This window comes from Pristiophorus japonicus, chromosome 13 (genome assembly GCF_044704955.1).
Source record: "Pristiophorus japonicus isolate sPriJap1 chromosome 13, sPriJap1.hap1, whole genome shotgun sequence".
Classification (NCBI taxonomy): domain Eukaryota; kingdom Metazoa; phylum Chordata; class Chondrichthyes; family Pristiophoridae; genus Pristiophorus; species Pristiophorus japonicus.
Genome location: NC_091989.1, coordinates 121223355 through 121241245, shown reverse-complemented (window position 1 = coordinate 121241245; position 17891 = coordinate 121223355). Strand labels below are relative to the sequence as shown.

At 46.9% G+C, this 17891-nt stretch overlaps 1 long non-coding RNA gene across 1 annotated transcript; it reads left to right on the top strand.

Annotated features, from left to right (window-relative positions):
* Nucleotides 1–2225: 2225 nt before the first annotated feature.
* On the top strand, nucleotides 2226–17552 carry LOC139278273 (uncharacterized). The gene is made up of 3 exons (XR_011596228.1): nucleotides 2226–2334; nucleotides 12142–12235; nucleotides 17042–17552. It is a non-coding gene; the product is annotated as an uncharacterized lncRNA (long non-coding RNA).
* The last annotated feature ends 339 nt before the right edge of the window (nucleotides 17553–17891 follow it).

Here is a 17891-nt window from a genome sequence, read left to right as displayed (position 1 = left end):
CAAATCAAACTCAGATTCACGGACTATCCTGAGCAACCCACCTTGAACCCTAGCTTTTATGATCCCCCAACATACACACCAGTGGCAACTGGCACCATGGTTGACCACGAAGCAGAACCCATCATTCACAGCAGCCCTGCAGGGCCCAACACACCAGGCAGCCCAGCAAAGCCAGCTGCACAGCAGCCCAACGAGGGCCCAACAAATGATTCAACAATACCAGCTTTCACACCGAGATGATCAACCAGGGCAAGAAGGGCCCCAGATTGACTCACATTGTAAATAATTACACTATTGACTTTGGGGTGGAGTGTTGTTATATATGTGGACTTGTATTTACTCTGTACAGCCACCAGAGGGCTCATCCCCTGGAATCCCAAGGGATTGCATAATCCCTTGGGAGCACAGGTATTTAAGGAGGCTTCACAGGTTGGAGAGGCACTCTGGAGACCTGCAATAAAAGACTAAGGTCACACTTTACTTTGAGCTCACAGTGTTCAGTCTGATTCTTTCTCCATACACAACACATACCACTCCAGGGAGCAGTGTGAGCTGGTGCAGGAGGGCGACAGCAGTGAAGAGGGTGACTGGATTGAACGTCACCATAATCCAGGTCGGTGATCGGAGCGTGGGCATGAAAGTTTTTGTGCACAACATTATGACCCAAGAACCAACTGGGCGTTTTCTACTTGGAATCTCGGTGTAATGCTTAGGACATTATAGCAGGAAGGAAATTCTTAAGAGTGCATTTAATGGGGCCTTGTCAGCTTCTGGTGTTCCACGAGAGCAATAAACACTCACAACCTGACCATCATGTAGTGCTGTAGTTCTCCATGGAGATACTGCAATGGCAGTAATAGTGACCATGAAGCTGTTGGATTGTTATAAAATTCCAACTGGTTTACTAATGCTCTTTAAGGTACGAAACCTGCTGTCCTTATCTGGTGTGACCTATACGTGACTCCAGTCCCACACCAAAGTTGTTGACTCTTAACTGCCCTCTGAAGTGGACGAGCAAGCCATTCAGCTGTTTCACCACCATCTCCAGGACAACTCGGGAGGGCAATAAATGCCAGCCTTGCCAGCGACGCCCATATCCTGAGAATGAATACAAAAAATTGAACCTGCTTTCGTTCATTTCCTACCCCCTCTTTCCAGCTTAGCTACTAATTTTTGTATGAAATCTTTTTTCGTTTAAGTCCTATTGCTGGGGTAAGTGAAATACCTCACATATCAGCAGTAGATTGTCATTCATTGAGGGCACTAGAGTGTGTTTTTAAATCATTTCAGCTATGTGTGTCAACTCAGCTCCTTCAAACCCAACACTTCTTCTAAGGCATGTCCCTGTTTACATTGTCAGCAGTTACTGTTAGAAAAAATATTGTTTTTAAAAAAGCAATGGAGAAAAAACAACACACAAAGGATGTTAAAGTTAATTATAAATAAATAAGCCACCACATCAAAATATTGGTTGGTTTCCTGGGAGTATCTCTAGCCAGTTTTTGAGATCCCAGATCCAGAGAGCTGAGAAGACACCTTGGCTCTGGGGAATACCATCTGTAAAACTGTTGCTGTAGCGTTTACACCTCACTGTCAGAGAGAATCCTATTGACACAATGGGGTAGGGTTTGGGTGCAACTGGAAATCTGGGTGCAAATTGCACTCAAATTGCACTAATTTTCTGAACTGAATTTTTTGCTCAAGTTTCCAGTCAAACTCATTTGCATATGGCCGCACGTAAAATCTTCCATGAACCAATGCAATTGGGCAGCATTTTAGAACGTAATTGTTTATTTTTTTTCTTGCATTAGAAATACTCCTTGGTATATTTAAGAGTGGTAACCTGGTGCAGTTGTATTAATACAGCTGAAAGTGGGTTTATCACAAAAAATAAATATTTTTAATCAGTGTCTAGTTCACCACCTGTGAGCAACCCGATTTTGTAACTGCAAATGTCTTTAAAAAAAACTATACAGCACCATTTACTGTTTGTACAGTAGTCAGTTCATTGGTAAATTAAATATTTATTTAATATTTAAAAGCTTTTAAAGGTGCCTGTTAATGTCCTTGCGCCTAAAAAAACCCTTACTTTTAAGAGGCTCTTCAAAGGGCGGCAAATGGGTACAATTAGCGGAGAGTCGCCATGGTGATTAATTATATATCGGGGGCGTGGCCAGTTTTGTGGGCGGGGCCAGCTTCCAGCGCGATGTTTTTTCAACTCGAAAAAGAACGCGGAAACTCGATTTCTACTGGAAATAATTTGCGCTTGAAATTCCTCGAACTTTTGTGCTGGTTTTCCCCAAACTAGCACAACCTAGGCCAAAGTTTACACTGGTAAAGTATCTGTTATCATTAGGTATACTGTAAGTGTTATTTTCAGAATAACTCCACAAGACTGTATTGTAAGCTCAAACTGTTGTGACCTTGGTCGCTTTATTCAGACTCCAGAGTGAGGAAGCAGCATGGTAGATTACCTTTTATATCTGCTTGCCAAGTGTGCACCGGCGAACCTTAGGGTCTCCCACAGGTGTGCCCCCTCGTGGCAAGTCTTACATATTGGTGAGGTTTACATACATACATAACAATAACATTGGTACAATAAATGAGGAGAAAAGCTTTCCCTGCAAAATTAACTAGCTGTGTAATGCAAGGAGTGCTGAATGGAACTAATGTTTCAGAATGATACATAAACGATATATCTATAATTTTATAAATGTATTTGTTTAAATTTGAATTTACCCTCTGTCCTTGCAAACTGCCACCCCATCTCCAACCTCTGCTTCCTCTCCAGCATGTTGTCACCTCCAAAATCCGTGCCCATCGTTTCCTCAACTCCATGTTTGAACCTCTCCAATCAGGTTCCTATCCCTGTCATAGCACCTAATCAAAGTCACAAATGACATCCTCAGTGACTCTGACCCTGTCCCTCCTCATCCTTATCGACCTCTCTGCAGCCTTTGACATGGTTGATCACACCATCCTCCTCCAGCACCTCTCCTCCATTGTCCAGCTCAGTGGGACTGCCTTTGCTTGATTCCACTCTTACCTGTCCAGTGTAGCCAGGGAATCTCCTGCAATGGCTTCTCTTCCCACTCCCACACAGTTATCTCTGGAGTTTCCCAAGGATCTATCTTTGGCCCCCTGCTATTTCTCATCTACATGCTGCCCCTCGGTGACATCCTAAGACATGATGTCAGGTTCCACATGCATGCTGACCACTCAGCACGACCTCACCACCACCTCTCTCAACCCTGCCACTCTCTCTGTGTTCTCAGACTGCTTGTCCGATATCCAGTGCTGGATAAGCAGGAATTTTATCCAATTAAATATTGGGAAGAGCGAACCGATTGTCATCGGCCCCTGCCACAAATTGCATTCCCTCACCATCAATTCCAACCCCAATCCTCCACCTGGCCATTGTCTCAGGCTGAGCCAGACTGTTTCCAACCTCACCGTCTTATTTGACCCCGAGCTGAGCTGCTGATCCCATATCCTCTCCATCACAAAGACCGCCTGCATCCACTTCTGTAACATCGCTCATCTGTACCCTTGTTTCAGCTTATCTGCTGCTGAAACCCTCATCTGTGCCTTTGTTACCACCAGACTCGACTATTCCAATGCTCTCCAACATGTGAGCAACACCTACACCATCTCATGATTGACAACAATAATCAGTCGTCGGGAGAAGCTATACTGATCATTGTTTGCCATGCCCCAGGATGGCTGGATCTGGCCCTTAATCCTTAAAAATGAAATGGGAACATTTGATGGAAGGCAAGCCTTGGATGCTCTGGGTTTTATCAGGTTTGTCCCTGCAGTAAGTGCTATTTTGGGCCAAGTTGGATCCCACAGCAACTGTAATTCTGTGCTGACATGGCTTTTTTCCCTTTGTTGAATTCCTGGTATACTTCAATGGTACATGGGTGTGATGTTGAGAGTGCCAGAGAACAATGGTGTGAGTGATGCCAGCCTTGAGAACCTATGGCACTCACCAAGTACCAAAACAGCAGACTGGCAGGGAAGGGAAGGAAGGGGTTTGGAATATGGAAGCTGAGCTATCATTGGACCTTTGTCACGCTTGTCATTTTTCACCAAAACTGAGGAGAATCCAATCATCATCTGACTTCATCAATTACCTCCGCCATTCTGGCACGCCTTCTGGGAGAAAATAGCTGAACAGACAGGAAAAGATTAAAATGAGCTAAAATTAGAAAGTAATGGGCCACCAGGGAATTCTACACAAACTGGACAAATCACAGGAGAAAGCAGAGGAAAGGATATGTAACCCAGTATAAAACCTGAACCAGAGCAACTGTCCCAAAACTGCAAGATTTTATAGACTGCTGTTCCTGCTGTAGGAAGCAGGAACAGCCACCTGTCTTGTTCCAGTACAGTGAGTGCTGTGAGGCTGAGTGATTTATTTTAAGTAAATATATTCAGAAGCTCCCTTGCCTTTCTCTCCCCTCCCCTGATGCTGCATATTTTAATTAAATTTTCCCTACCAGAGACCCCTGGCATCATCTTAATTATCCTTTGCCCGAATTTTAGAAAGTATTGTCCTTTCTGTCTTATTAACATTGAGTGCAAAATCTTCTCCAAGATATTAGATCATCTAGGACAGTGGTTCTCAAACTTTTTTGTTGAAGGACCCCTTTTCAAATGCATTAGTAATCACAGACACCCCTATCTAAATTATAATGTGACAGTGCTGCATGTAAAGAGTGTTTTAATAATGCTTTTAAGAAAACAGGTATTTACTTTCAGATACCAGTGAGATGGGTGTGCCTGCTTCTCATTGCACAGTCTGTCTATCCTTGGTGTGATATTTAACAATGACACTCGTAAACCATTCTCCACTTCCAGACCAGACCTGTACTTTGTCTTCATTGCTGCCATAGCAGAAAATTATGTTTCACAAATATATGTTGTTCGGAAAGGTAGCAACACTTTCATTGCTTCTTTTACCAATTCTGGGTACTGATTGGCCAAGGAACCAGAGACAACATTTTTTTTACACAACGAATTGTTGTGATCGGGAATGCACTGCCTCAAAGGGTGGGAGAAGCAGATTCAATCGTAACATTCAAAAGGGAATTGTATAAGTACTTGAAGGGAAAACATTTGCAGGGCTATGGGAGAAGAGCGGGGGAGTGGGACTAGTTGGATAGCTCTACTGTGTCACAACTTTTAGTGATTTGTATATTTTTACTCCCAGTCCCCTTGGCTCTTCTACCCCATTTAGATTCTTATTTTCCAAGTAATATGTGACCTCCTCATGTATTGCTTCAGAGTATCTGTGGGGTAGGGGCCCAACTTGGGAGGGGATCGTGCATCAGCTCTGCCAGGGAGTGTACCGACTGCACTGGGATCCAACTGGCCATTTGTTTCTTCAGTGAGGCCGACACAAGGAGCCCACAGCTCGGGTCACAGACTCTCACTCTCCGCTCGCCCGGGTTATAGCGTCGGGGGCTTGGCCGCAGTAACTGCAAGCCGCCTTCTGCCGTTCCATTCCTGTATACACGCAGGTACAGGGGTTTACAATCTCTCTGTATACACCCAGGTACAGGGGTTTACGATCTCTCTATATACACGCGGGCACAGGGGTGTACAATCTCTCTGTATACACGTGGACACGGGTGTACAATCGCTCTGTATACACGCAGACACAGGGGTGTACAATCTCCCTGTATACACGCAGGTACAGGGGCTTACAAACCCTGTATACACGCAGGCACAGGGGTTTACAATCTCTCTGTATACACGCAGGTACAGGGGTTTACAATCTCTCTGTATACACGCAGGCACAGAGGTTTACAATCTCTCTGAATACACGCAGGTACAGGGGTTTACAATCTCTCTGTATACACGCAGGCACAGGGGTTTACAATCTCTCTGTATACACGTGGGTGCAGGGGTGTACAATCGCTCTGTATACACGTGGACACAAAGGTGTACAATCTCTCTGTATACACACAGGCACATGCATGTAAAATCTCTGTATACACACAGGCATAGGCGTGTAAAATCTCTCCGTATACATGCGGGCGCAGGGGTTTACGATCTCTCTGTATATGGCAAACTGCTCACTTTTTAAAACTGTTTTTGCCAGCTTTAGATACAAAAATACAAAAATGACAGGCAGGAAAAGACCATCAGCTCCACCAGGCCTGCCCTACACATTTGTGATGTGTGAAGCATCGTGATTAGTCACCCCCTACCCACGTCATCTCCTGGGAGAGGCAAATAAACAGATAAAAACCCAGGGCCTATTAGGGTACTAATCTGGAAAATTCCTCTCCGACCCCCTTGGGCAATCAAAAACTTGGCACGTCTGGTGAGATCATTCCATTTGTTCTGCACTGCACCCGAGTGCTGGAGAAATACTGGTCACATTCATATGTTCTCTCCCTAACTCCTGTCTGAGGCTGAACCAGTCGGTTCACAACCTTGGTGTCATGCTTGGCCCTGAAATGAGCTTTCGACCACATATCCACAGCATAACTAAGACCGCCTATTTCCACCTCCCTTACATCGCCTGTCTCCGCCCTTGCCTCAGCTCATCCGCTGCTGAAGCCCTCATCCATGCCTTTGTAACCTCTAGACTTAACTATTCCAACACACTCCTGGCTGGCCTCCCACATTCTACCCTACGAAAACTAGAGGTGGTCCAAAACTCGGCTGCCCATGTCCTAACTCGCACCAAGTCCCGTTCACCCATCACCCCCGGTGCTCGCTGACCTACATTGGCTTCCAGTTAAGCAATGCCACAATTTCAAAATTCTCATCCTTATTTTCAAATCCCTTCATGGCCTCGTCCCTCCCTATCTCTGTAATCTCCTCCAGCCCCACAAGCCCCTGAGATGACTGCACTTCTCTAATTCTGCCCTCCTGAGCACCTCTGATTATAATCGCTCAACCATTGGTGGCCATGCCTTCTGTTGCCTAGGCCCCAAGCTCTGGAACTCCCTGCCTAAACCTCTCCGCCTCTCTATGGCTCTTTCCTCCTTCAAAAATCTCCTCAAAACATACCTCTTTGACCAAGCTTTTGGTCACCTGAACTAATTTCTACTTATGCGGCTCAGTGTTAAATTTTCATCACATAATACTCCTGTGAAGCGCCTTGGGAAGATTCACTACGTTAAAGGCGCTATGTAAATATAGGTTGTTGTTGTTATGTCAACTCTCACCATGCCTGTTCACCAATTCACTGGGGTACTCACTGACCATCCATGGAGATGAAGACCTCCTTTCCACTCTGAACTTGCTCCATCAGAATGTCCAAAGCTGTATCTGAAAACCTCGACACCATGCTGTAATTCTTCCCACAGCCCCCCCCACCCCCGCCCCCCACACCCACCTCCCGCCCCTCCCGCCACAGACATCATCTTGAAGCTCCGCCATGTTGCGACCTTGTTCTGGTAACAAAAAAAAGCACCTCACCTTTAAGCTGCTGCAGGCTCTTAAGTACCCGATTTCCTTTCTTCTAATCGGCGAGCTATCTATAGGGCCGGCAGCTCACCTCAGCTGTGCAGGTGAGAGATGACCCTGAATTGGGACAGATCCCCCCGCCCCTGAACTCCTCTGGGCGCCCTGTGCTCCCGTCCCACCCATCTCCTGCTGGGATACAAAGATCGACCCCAACAGCTCCCTGCTGCTTGAAAAGTTAGAAACAGATTTTTTTTTAGGTGGTGGTAACTCCCACTACCATCAGGGAACGTAGACCTGAATCAGATATCAGTAACACTTTCTTTTAACGTTATCCTCCTCTGAATGTGACTTCTCCCTCCAAAATTAATAAGCTTTATAGTAAAATTTTTTAATGGGGAAGAGGAGATTCCTAAGACTCTGACTGATGAGGATACAATTAAACAGGCATGCTAGTGGTTATGCCTTTTGCAGCCCAGGAAAATATTTCAAAGGTATTCAGCACTGACTGTGTAGCTGCACCTTGCCCTCTCGAATGAGCACTGTCCTTATAGAGGTGGCTATAAATAACCACCATCGCTACAAAAGCTGCTCTATAATTGGCCTGTCTAGTTAAACGACTTTCTGCCTCGCCTGGTTAAAGTAAGACAATGGTTTAAGATTAACAAAAATAAATGGTATTAGCCACCTATATTTTCACAATGACTTTTCACTAATGTAGCATTCATTATGAGGGCCTCATATTTGCAAAAGAAAAGCCAAAAATAATGAGGGGCACGGGTAATAGTCTTAAAATAACTTCATGCGATGATTGCCCTGAATTAAATCAACAAGATCCTCTAAAGGATTGTATTTACTCCACAAAACTATCTAAAATAGGATTTGGAATTCTGTGTGAAGTGGTGGATGAGGCTGACCATTGATCCGGGATGTTGCAATCCTGGGATATGTCCATTCCATTCAGCCCTGGCCCTCACCTGGCATCGCCTGGCCACAGCTTCAATCAAGTTTTAGAGCAGAGTTGGGAGTCAATCCTCAGCCTTCACTCCAATGCAAAACACCACTGCCCTACCCAGCCAGATAGCAGCCCTTAATAACTAGAACACTCGGCTCTACACTAAGGTGGAAACCTAGGGCCCAAGTTTCGGGCCGCGCCTAAAACGGTGCAGCCCGGACCTGGACGCCCGTTTTTCGTGCCACAAAGTGCGCCTAAAAAAAACTTACCTATTCTCTGGCTCCCTGCAGGTCCTCTGGAGCTGGGCGCGGCGCAGCACGAGCTGTGGGGGGCGGAGCCAGGTCCCTGCGCCGAAAACAGTGCCGGGACCTCTGCACATGCGCTACAGTGGACACGCATGTACAGTAGCTCCAGGCGCCCAAAACTGTGGGCGGGGCCCGAAGCACGCAGCCCCTAGCCCTGGCTGAATGGCCTCACTGGGGCTGCGTGGATAAGGCTCCTCCCACCCGACTCGACCCCCGATCCCCCCCCCCCCCCGGCGACTCGACCTCTGCTTCCCCCCCCCCCCCCCCCCGGCGACCTGACCTCCGCTCCCCCCCCCCCGACCCAACCTCCGCGCCCCCGGACCTCCGCGACTCTCTCCCCCCCGCCATCCCCCCCCCAACCTCCACGACTCTCCCCCCCTCTCCCCCCGGACCTCCATGACCCCCCCCCTGAGACCCGACGCCACCTACCTGTAAATCCAGCCCGAAGTCTTGGGCCCGGCCGTTCAGCCTCCTTCTCTCCCTTCCTTCACCCCCCCCTCTCTTCTTCCCTCCCTCCCTCCTCTCTCCTTCCCTCCCTCCCTCCTCTCTCCTTCCCTCCCTCCCTCCCTCCTCTCTCCTTTCCTCCCTCCCTCTCTCCTTCCCTCCCTCCCTCACTCCTTCCCTCCCTCCATCCTCTCTCCTTCCCTCCCTCTCTTCTCCCCCTCTCCCCCCTCTCCTCTCCCCCTCGCCTCCCCCCTCTCCTCTCCCCCTTTCTTCCCCCCGTTCTCCTTGCCCCTCCTCCTCCCACCCCCACCCCCCTCCTCCTCCCCCCTTCTCCCCCTCTCCCCCCTCTCCTCCCCCCTTCTCGCCCCTCCTCTCCTCCTCCCACCCCCCCACCCCCCTCCTCCTCCCATCCCACCCCCCTTCTCCCCCCCCCCCTTCTCCCCCTCTCCCCCCTCTCCTCCCCCCTTCTCCTCGCCCCTCCTCTCCTCCTCCCACCCCCCCATCCCCATCCTTCTCCCACCCCCCCACCCTCCTCCTCCCACCCCCCCACCCCCTCCTCCTCCCCTCCCTTCTCCCCCTCTCCCCCTTCTCCTCCCCCCTTCTCCTCCCTCCCTTCTCCTCCCCCCTTCTTCTCCCCCCTTCTCCTCGCCCCTCCTCTCCTCCTCCCACCCCCCCACCCCCCTCCTCCTCCCACCCCCCACCCCCCTCCTCCTCCCACCCCCCCACCCCCCCTCCTCCCACCCCCCATCCTCTCCTCCTCCCACCCCCCCTTTCCCCTTCTCCTTTCCCCCCCTTTCCCCTTCTCCTCTCCCCCCCTTTCCCCTTCTCCTCTCCCCTCCCTCTCTCCCTCTACCCCCCTTCTCCCCCTCCCCTCGCTGTCAGAAACACAGACACTGACAGACAGAGAGTGAGAGACACAGACAGACAGACAGAGAGATAGAGACACTGACAGAGACACACTGGGGGGGGCCGTCCCAGCACGCTGTTGGAGGACTCCCGGTGCTGCAGTCGGTAAGTAGAAAATGTTTTATTTATTGATTTTTTTTTTAAAGAATTTATTTTTTATTAATTTTTTTTGATTGATTTATTGGTTGATTTATTGATGTATTTATCATTTATTATTGATGATGGCTCTTTATTCCCTTTAAACCACGCCCCCCCCATTCCCTACGCCTAATTTGTAACCTACACCTGATTTTCTAAAGTGTAGACAAGGTTTTTTCGAACGCACAAAAATCTTCACTTACTCCATTCTAAGTTAGTTTGGAGTAAGTTTTCACTGCCTAAACTTTGAAAACAGGCGTAAGTGGCCGGACACGCCCCCTTTTGAAAAAAAAATTCTGTTCCAAAGTGAAACTGTTCTAACTGACTAGAACTGGAGCAATCTAAATGCCAAGAATTCAAATTTCTAAGATACTCCGTTCTAAACCAGTTGCTCCAAAAAAACAGGAGCAACTCAGGCCGAAACTTTGCCCCCTAGTCTCAGTACATACTTATCAACAATCAACATGGATTATAGTGACAAGGCCGTTAAAGTCCATCGGTCTTCAGGAAAGAGAAATTCCTGCAATTACCCTTACCACAGGTTTCTAACCCCAGCCTCGCCACAGAGGGAGACAGAGGGCAGAGACGAGTTGCTTTCCAAAAGGAGGAAAGGGAATCAGAAACCAGATCAACCCAGGCTGCTTTCGCATTCTTCTAGCTGGTGGTTCCGGAGTAGCAGTGGCAGAACCCCAGCATTAAATGACTGCCCATGTGGATAAACTGGGACGAAGGGGAATTTAAATAAAAAGAATGGCAATTTTTCGGACTATTCAGCCTGATGGACACAGTTATATTCATTGAATGTGCTGTTTATTTCTTTGTACTGTTGCATTGTCTACATTGGCTCTTCGTTATACAGATAGGCTATGAATCATTGGATATAAAGTAGCTCAGACTGAAATTTAAGATGGCAAGTGGGAATGTGATCTCCTAACATGTGATTAAGGGTTACTGTGGTAGTCTGATCATATCACTGTGGTTGCTAAAAGGATAAAATGAGATCCTTGTGGGTTAAAATCAGACATTAGTGTCTTCACATGAAATTCCCGTGTCCAGTTTTAATGAAGGTGTTAAGCAGATTAATTCCTTTGTTACTAACATATCACACCATGCTATTTATGCACCACATTCATTCCATTATTGGGAAACCATTGAGTTTTATTAAATGCGAGATTATAAGCCTCTTTAAGTTCAGTTTGATTTTTAATGACTTTAGTTACCATGTTTTGTTTACTAAGGGATCTGTCATGGCAAGGTTCGAGTTGTTGACTCCAATCCTGGGCTTTTTATTACTTGGGGTTACCCCAGCAGAAATCAAGAGCTACATTTCCGGGCTGCAAACTATAGGACAGGGGGTAGAGCAAATCAAACCAGATGCTGCTCAACCGAGAGCGGCTTTTTGAGTTATTTCCTGTCAGGACACAGCTGGCCGGATGAAATAGTGAAACAGGCTGAACACCTCAGTCTTATAGAAACTCCCTGTCCCTGCCTCGACACAGGAAGAAGATCTTAGAGGGCCATGAAGCTAGTTGGGGACGGGGAGCGAAACGCAATTTCAATCCACATATTTTCGACCTGTATCTTAATCTACAGGGCGAATTATTGTCTTTGGGCAATGGCTTCTTACTAGATTGAAAAGCAAACTTAAAAATAAAAGTTACAATTCAGACTATCACAGAAGTGATAGGTCTGTAAATCCCATTCAGTAAATAATGCAAACTTTGTAGCTACAAAAGAAACCAAACGAGCGCCGCTGACAGTGTGATAAATGCAGTGCCTCAGCACCTTGGGTTAGTGAAAGGAAAACAAGACAGGGCTTCCAAACACTCCTGATCACGACCGAGTGATCTCTGCTGGAGCCGGCCCATCTGTGGATGTTAGGTGAAGGTCATTCTTCAGTGATCAGCTTTTTATGAGACTGTGTCAGCTTTTTTTAAAGCTGTTGATCAATTTTTGCTCATTTTCCAGTTTGCTACGTATGGGGAAAAAAAGAGAAATAAAGAGCACAGCCCTGTGACAGAGAGCGAGAGACAGACTCACCTACTTCAGTTGGAATCACCGGGTAATGTTATTATAATCTTAGAAGTTGATTTAAAGACTTTCACTTAATTTTGGGCCTAGTTAGTTGCTATGACATCTTATCGACAATAAATGCAATGAAATTCTATAAATATAGGATAATTTAATAAGACACTTTTTATGTTAAAAATCTATTTGAAAAGGCAGGTGAAAAAAGATTTATGAATAGTTCACAATAATTAACCAGAGGGGTTCCAGAAATACTTTACATATTCATAATATTTTGACATTTCATAATTGAAACATTATTGAATAATAAATATTTAAGAATTAGTTGAATGTTTGTATCACACCATGTATTATATTATATTGCAATATTTCTTTATAAACAGCCAATACATCATAGCACTCCACGGCACAGTCAGTGCATCGTACCACTCCATGGCTCAACCATTATGGCGTCCCACTCCACTTCTCTCTTGAAGGCCCATGTTCATGCTGGGTTATAGTTCCGTAGGTGCTGTGCACCTTGCAGAACCTCAGTTAACTGACCATTTCCATGTATGTGTGTAGGCAGCGTCAGTCAACTGTTCAACCATGAGGAGCAACACAACCAAGGACTATCCTATCCCCATCCCCCATCACTAACACAGTTTGCAGCAGGGGTCATCAGTTAGTGGTCACGAATGGGAACCCTGGCTGATTTCCCCACTCCCTAGCACAGGGAAATGGAAGCCAATTTTACCACCCAGTTGTTTAGATAAAGGGGGGGGGGAATTGCGCAGCGCCCCGTTTGGGGCCGGTAACAGCCGCAAGGCGGGATTTCCTGCCTCACCACCTAAGTTCGGGCTACCGCCCCCGAGAGCAAGTGGAGCGCAAAATAACGCGCTGCACTTGCTCTGAGGGGCCCGAGCGGGGCTGAAGGAATCCCAGAGGGGCGCAATGCTAGAGGAGGTGTAGTGCTTCCAGGTAGAAAGGGCCCTCTCCTTTATTAAAGGGGAGGGCCGAGCTACTGACTGCGCGGGTTTCTACCTGGACCACCAGGGAGCGGGGCATCAGCCCGGCACTCAAGCGGAGTGCCGAGCTGCAAGATTGCGGTATGGACCCCGTGATCCAGCATGCAGCAGATGTTTTTTTTTCAAAGCGCCACCTCTCCCCAAACTTTGCTCCGCGAGCAGCCTACTGCCTGGTACGTGTCCCCTGAAGCTATCGCTGGCATCACCCAGCGCAGCTTCAGGGGGCACTCATGAATTTTCGCTCTGGATCGTAAATGAGTTGCTGCACATAGTGATGAAGTCGTCATTGCTAGCAGAGTAGGGCGCTACCGGTTATCGCCGCCACTAAACCACCATGGAATTTCACTGGAGGTGTTAGTGACGCTGCGACCCCTGGGCACAAACGCCCCAAATTTCTCCCCCTCAATGTTAAACAGAAGTCCTGTCTGCCTGTTCCAACAGTTCAGGTGGGTGTAGAAAATCTCATGGTACCCATAACAACAGTGACTGCACTTCAAATGAAAAAAGTAACTAGAGAACGTGCATTTACATCAGGCATTATAATTCAAAACACTTGAATTCAATGATTTACTTTTGAAATATTGGGGGTAATTTTAACCCCCAAAAAACAGATGGGTTTGAGTCCGCAGGAATGTTAACATTTTTAAAATCTCAAACCCGAACCCAATCAATCTCAAACCCGCCCACTTCTGGTTTTAATGGAGGCGGGGCTGGGGTGTGGGCGACCAACCCACTCCCAGGAGGCGGATTGCTCATTTGAATATTTGAATGAGGCTGCGTCACTCAGATTTTATCTTTATTCCAGCTTTAACGCTGGCTGGCTGGGTTTCCCATGCCTCGGGAAACCCAGCAGCTCAAGGGAGGCGAAGACTGCTGCTTGGAAGAGATAAGTACCTTTCCAGCACTGCTTGTGAGCCAGGAGGAGCGGGATTGCTTCCCCCTACCTCCCAAGCTACCCTGCTTCCCTTCCCGCCATCACCCCACCCCATCGTAGGACCCCTCCCCACGATTGGACCCTCATCCCCCGCAATCGGACACCCCCACCCGCGATCGGACCCCCATGTGATCACCAACACCCCTGTGATTACCGAAACTCCTGCAATCACCACCCCGTGACCCCCTACCTCTGCCCCAATCTCTCTCTGACACCCTGTGATCATCATTGACCCTCCAAACCACGCTGTACTCATGCCTCCCATCTCGCAATGTCTACCCCAAGGAGAAGGAAACCTACCTACTCCTGGGCTGCGGCCTTTTCTGCAATGTTGCCTGCTCGACAAGGAGCCAAACCTGTTAATCAGGCTGGCGTCTGGGCTGGAAATCTGCTTAAAAAAAAGACAAACATGCACATGTTCCCAACCAGAACTTCCGCCCCCTCCTACATTTGGAAATCTCGCCCCACTAAATGTCAGGGCCATAGTCACTGTGATTAAGTAGGCAAACATGGCAGCCAGTTTGTACATGGTGCAATCCCACAAATAGCAAATGAACTGAATGGCAAAGAGAGCTTGGTGCTCTTCTTTGAATAATGCAATGGGATCTCTTATATCTATGTGAACAGGCAGACAGGACCTCGATTTAACATCTCATCTGAAAGGTGACACCTCTCTCAGTTCAGCACTCCCTCAGTACTGCACCGCTGTCAGCCCGAGCTCTAAAGGCAAGTTGTTGTTATAGGTTATGTTCTCCAGTGTTGGTTTGGAGCTTAATACCACAATGCTTTGCCTCAGCCACCTGCTGAAGCAAGCTTTCGTAACATGGAAGATAAGTTCTTTGGGATGTCCTGAGAGATATGATAAGGCATTGGGTACATTTATTTATTTTCTTTCTTTTTTATTTGACTTAAATCTGTTTTGCTGAGTTCTACATTCACCAACTGAGCCATTGGGGTTGTAACAATTTTTGTGAAAACTTTTTTGGGGATGTACACGTTGAAGTTTTTTTTCCAGTTGCTAAAATCAAGAGACATAGGCCCCTATTTTCCACTTGCTGCATTTTTGCCGCCCACGCATGTTAACGTACAATTTTTTTTGTACGTTTGCGTCAGAAAAAAAAATCGGAACTTTCGCCAAACAAATATTTGAATTTTGCGCCCTGCTCTCTGAAGTTGTCTGGGAGGGCAGAGCTTTAAGTCTGCACTAAAAACTCTTGGGGTGAACAAAGAAACTTCCTGGTCTGGATCAGACATTTTTAAAGAGCCCTTTGTGCTCGGATCCATTTTCCTTTTGTGACCAGATCGTGCTGGCTGGATCGTTCTGCAATTTTGAGCATTAAAACCTGCAAAACATGACTGAGAGGGAAGTGGAAGAGGAATTCAAAGGAGGAGAAGGAAGTGCGGTTCGATTTCTCCCACACAAAGTGGTATCCCTGGTAGATATCATTGAGAGGAAATGGGATCTGCTGACAACTCAGGGGGAAAAGTGAAGAAAAGTAAAACCTGTTATAATGGCTCAACGTTGGGATGATGTTGCTGTAGCGTACACTGCAGTAGCTATCACCCAGAGAATCGGTAGGCAGCTGAAAAAGAAGCAATGGGTGGCGTGCTGAGAGATCGAGCATACGTCCCCAGTTGAAGCTTGAAATGATCCTGTAGCATAGAAGGCAAGTGCTGCTGTTACCTTTACTTCTACAGGTAGGGCGGTCCTCCTTCCACTTCTTGGCCGTATGTCTGCCCTGATTAGTTGGCAGATCTCAGTGATGACCTCCTTTCTAAATTGCAGCCTGCGAACGCAGTCTGCCTCACTCAGTTGCAGGTATGAGCGCCTCTCCCTATAGACTCGCTGAGGGTAAGGTCTCCTCCCCATCAATCTGTCTCCCCGATATCGGCGTCAAATTATTCGTCACCTCTGCATGTGCATGCCATGTATGGCCAACGCCCTTATCACATCAGGCATGCTAAAAATTGCACCCATTATTATTGCTATTATGGAGATAAATACTTAAATCACTGACACCTTTCCTCTCCGTTTTGCTCTACAAGGCTGGGTGACGCCCTAGATCGGACCACACCCTGAAATGCGCATGCGTTTGTTTGTATAGTGATTCTCTTGGGTCACCTGTGACAGATGGTGATTTCTAGCTTGCTGCTGTGCCTGTGCACAAAATGTCCCATTTCGGATGTTGACTACAGCGATTCTCCCGGGCTCTGGTGCTTATTTCTGGTCGAGCCCGCGACCCTGCCCGGCCGGCACTCCTCTGACCCGTGCTTGGTGTCCAGCCAGCAACAATTGTGTTGGGGTGGACAGTCGCGATTTGGGTGAAAAAGAACCACTCTAACCCGGCAAAGTTATTTCAGTTCCCTCCCTCCGAAAAACTTATATATTTGTTTATTAAATTGTCTCTTTCCAAAAACTCGGAAATTACTTTCCGAGTTATTTTCAGAGTACCCTGTCCAAAAAAATCCATGCATTTGTACTTTATTTTGTCTTCTTTTGCCTGGCCCCAATGTCCTTTTGTGGGCCGCGCCGATTTCTTTAGGTTCACAGAAGGGTTTTTTTTTCAGGGCTTTTTGGCAGTGTACGTCGTGTTGAAAAGAATCGTGGACGGCCAAAATCGCCTAACTGCAGAAAAGCAACGCCCGAGCCCGTTTTCACTCGTGTCTGCGCCAAAACATTTTTAAACTGGCACACATGGTCTGCGCCAGCATACAAATGTTGGCAAAATTTGGAAACTGAGGATTTGACACCAAAAAATATTTGGACGCCAAAAAACGGCGCACAATCGTGATGAAAATAGGGGCCTTAAATAGTTAATAGTCTAGAAATGGTTTTACATCCATATTGGCTGGTAAAGATCAGGGCACATCAATGTTTGTCTTCTGGGATTTTTTTCAGGTGACTTCTGTCTCTGTTCAATTCACCTCAGATTACAAACCAACCGCAGCCAAGACAAAACCCAGATGAGCTGTCCTCAGGCATCCTGAAACCTATTCTAAACCAACCGCTAAAAGGAGAATGAGAGCAGCTTGATGTTGGGAAATGCCTGGCCTGTGCTCGGTGCTTGGTCAGGGTGGCGCTGCTGATATCAGTACAGGGTGATGACGTGGGGACAGTCCCACATCCTGTAGTACCACAAACTGAAGCTCCACTGTGCCACATAAATACACTGTTGTTGATGAAATATTCTGACATGTCTAATAGAATTATTTAATCTAATCATAGGACACGGCACAGAGTTAAAATGTGCAGAGAAGTAGCAAAGATCGTGATTTCCTGACCAGATATTATTCAATTGTCATTGCTGCCACCGGGATTTCCACTCCCGCCTTCTGGCCAGGCAGCATTTCTAGCAGGTTCGGGCAGGAATCCAATCTTTCTTATGGAAATGAGCCCTGGAGCTAAAATTTGTCTGGGCCTCGGCATGAGAGCTTGCTGTCGCCTGGGCCCCACCTGTGGCGAAATCCAGAACTTATCTACGTTGCATAACAAAGTGACTATAAGGAACCGTCTAAATATTTACAGAAACATACTTTGTTTCACTCAATGTTTAAAGAAACCTTCTGCCAAATGTTTAAGTATGCTGTGTATTCTTTGCCAAGGCTCTTGAAGATTTTCAAGAGTGAAAATCAGTTATTTATTTCAAATGACTGTTTATAATAAGGGACTAAAGTAATATAAATATTTTGTTACATTGAATGTATGAAGCAAAAGACAATGATTGATTGAGTATCTGTGAACAGCACAT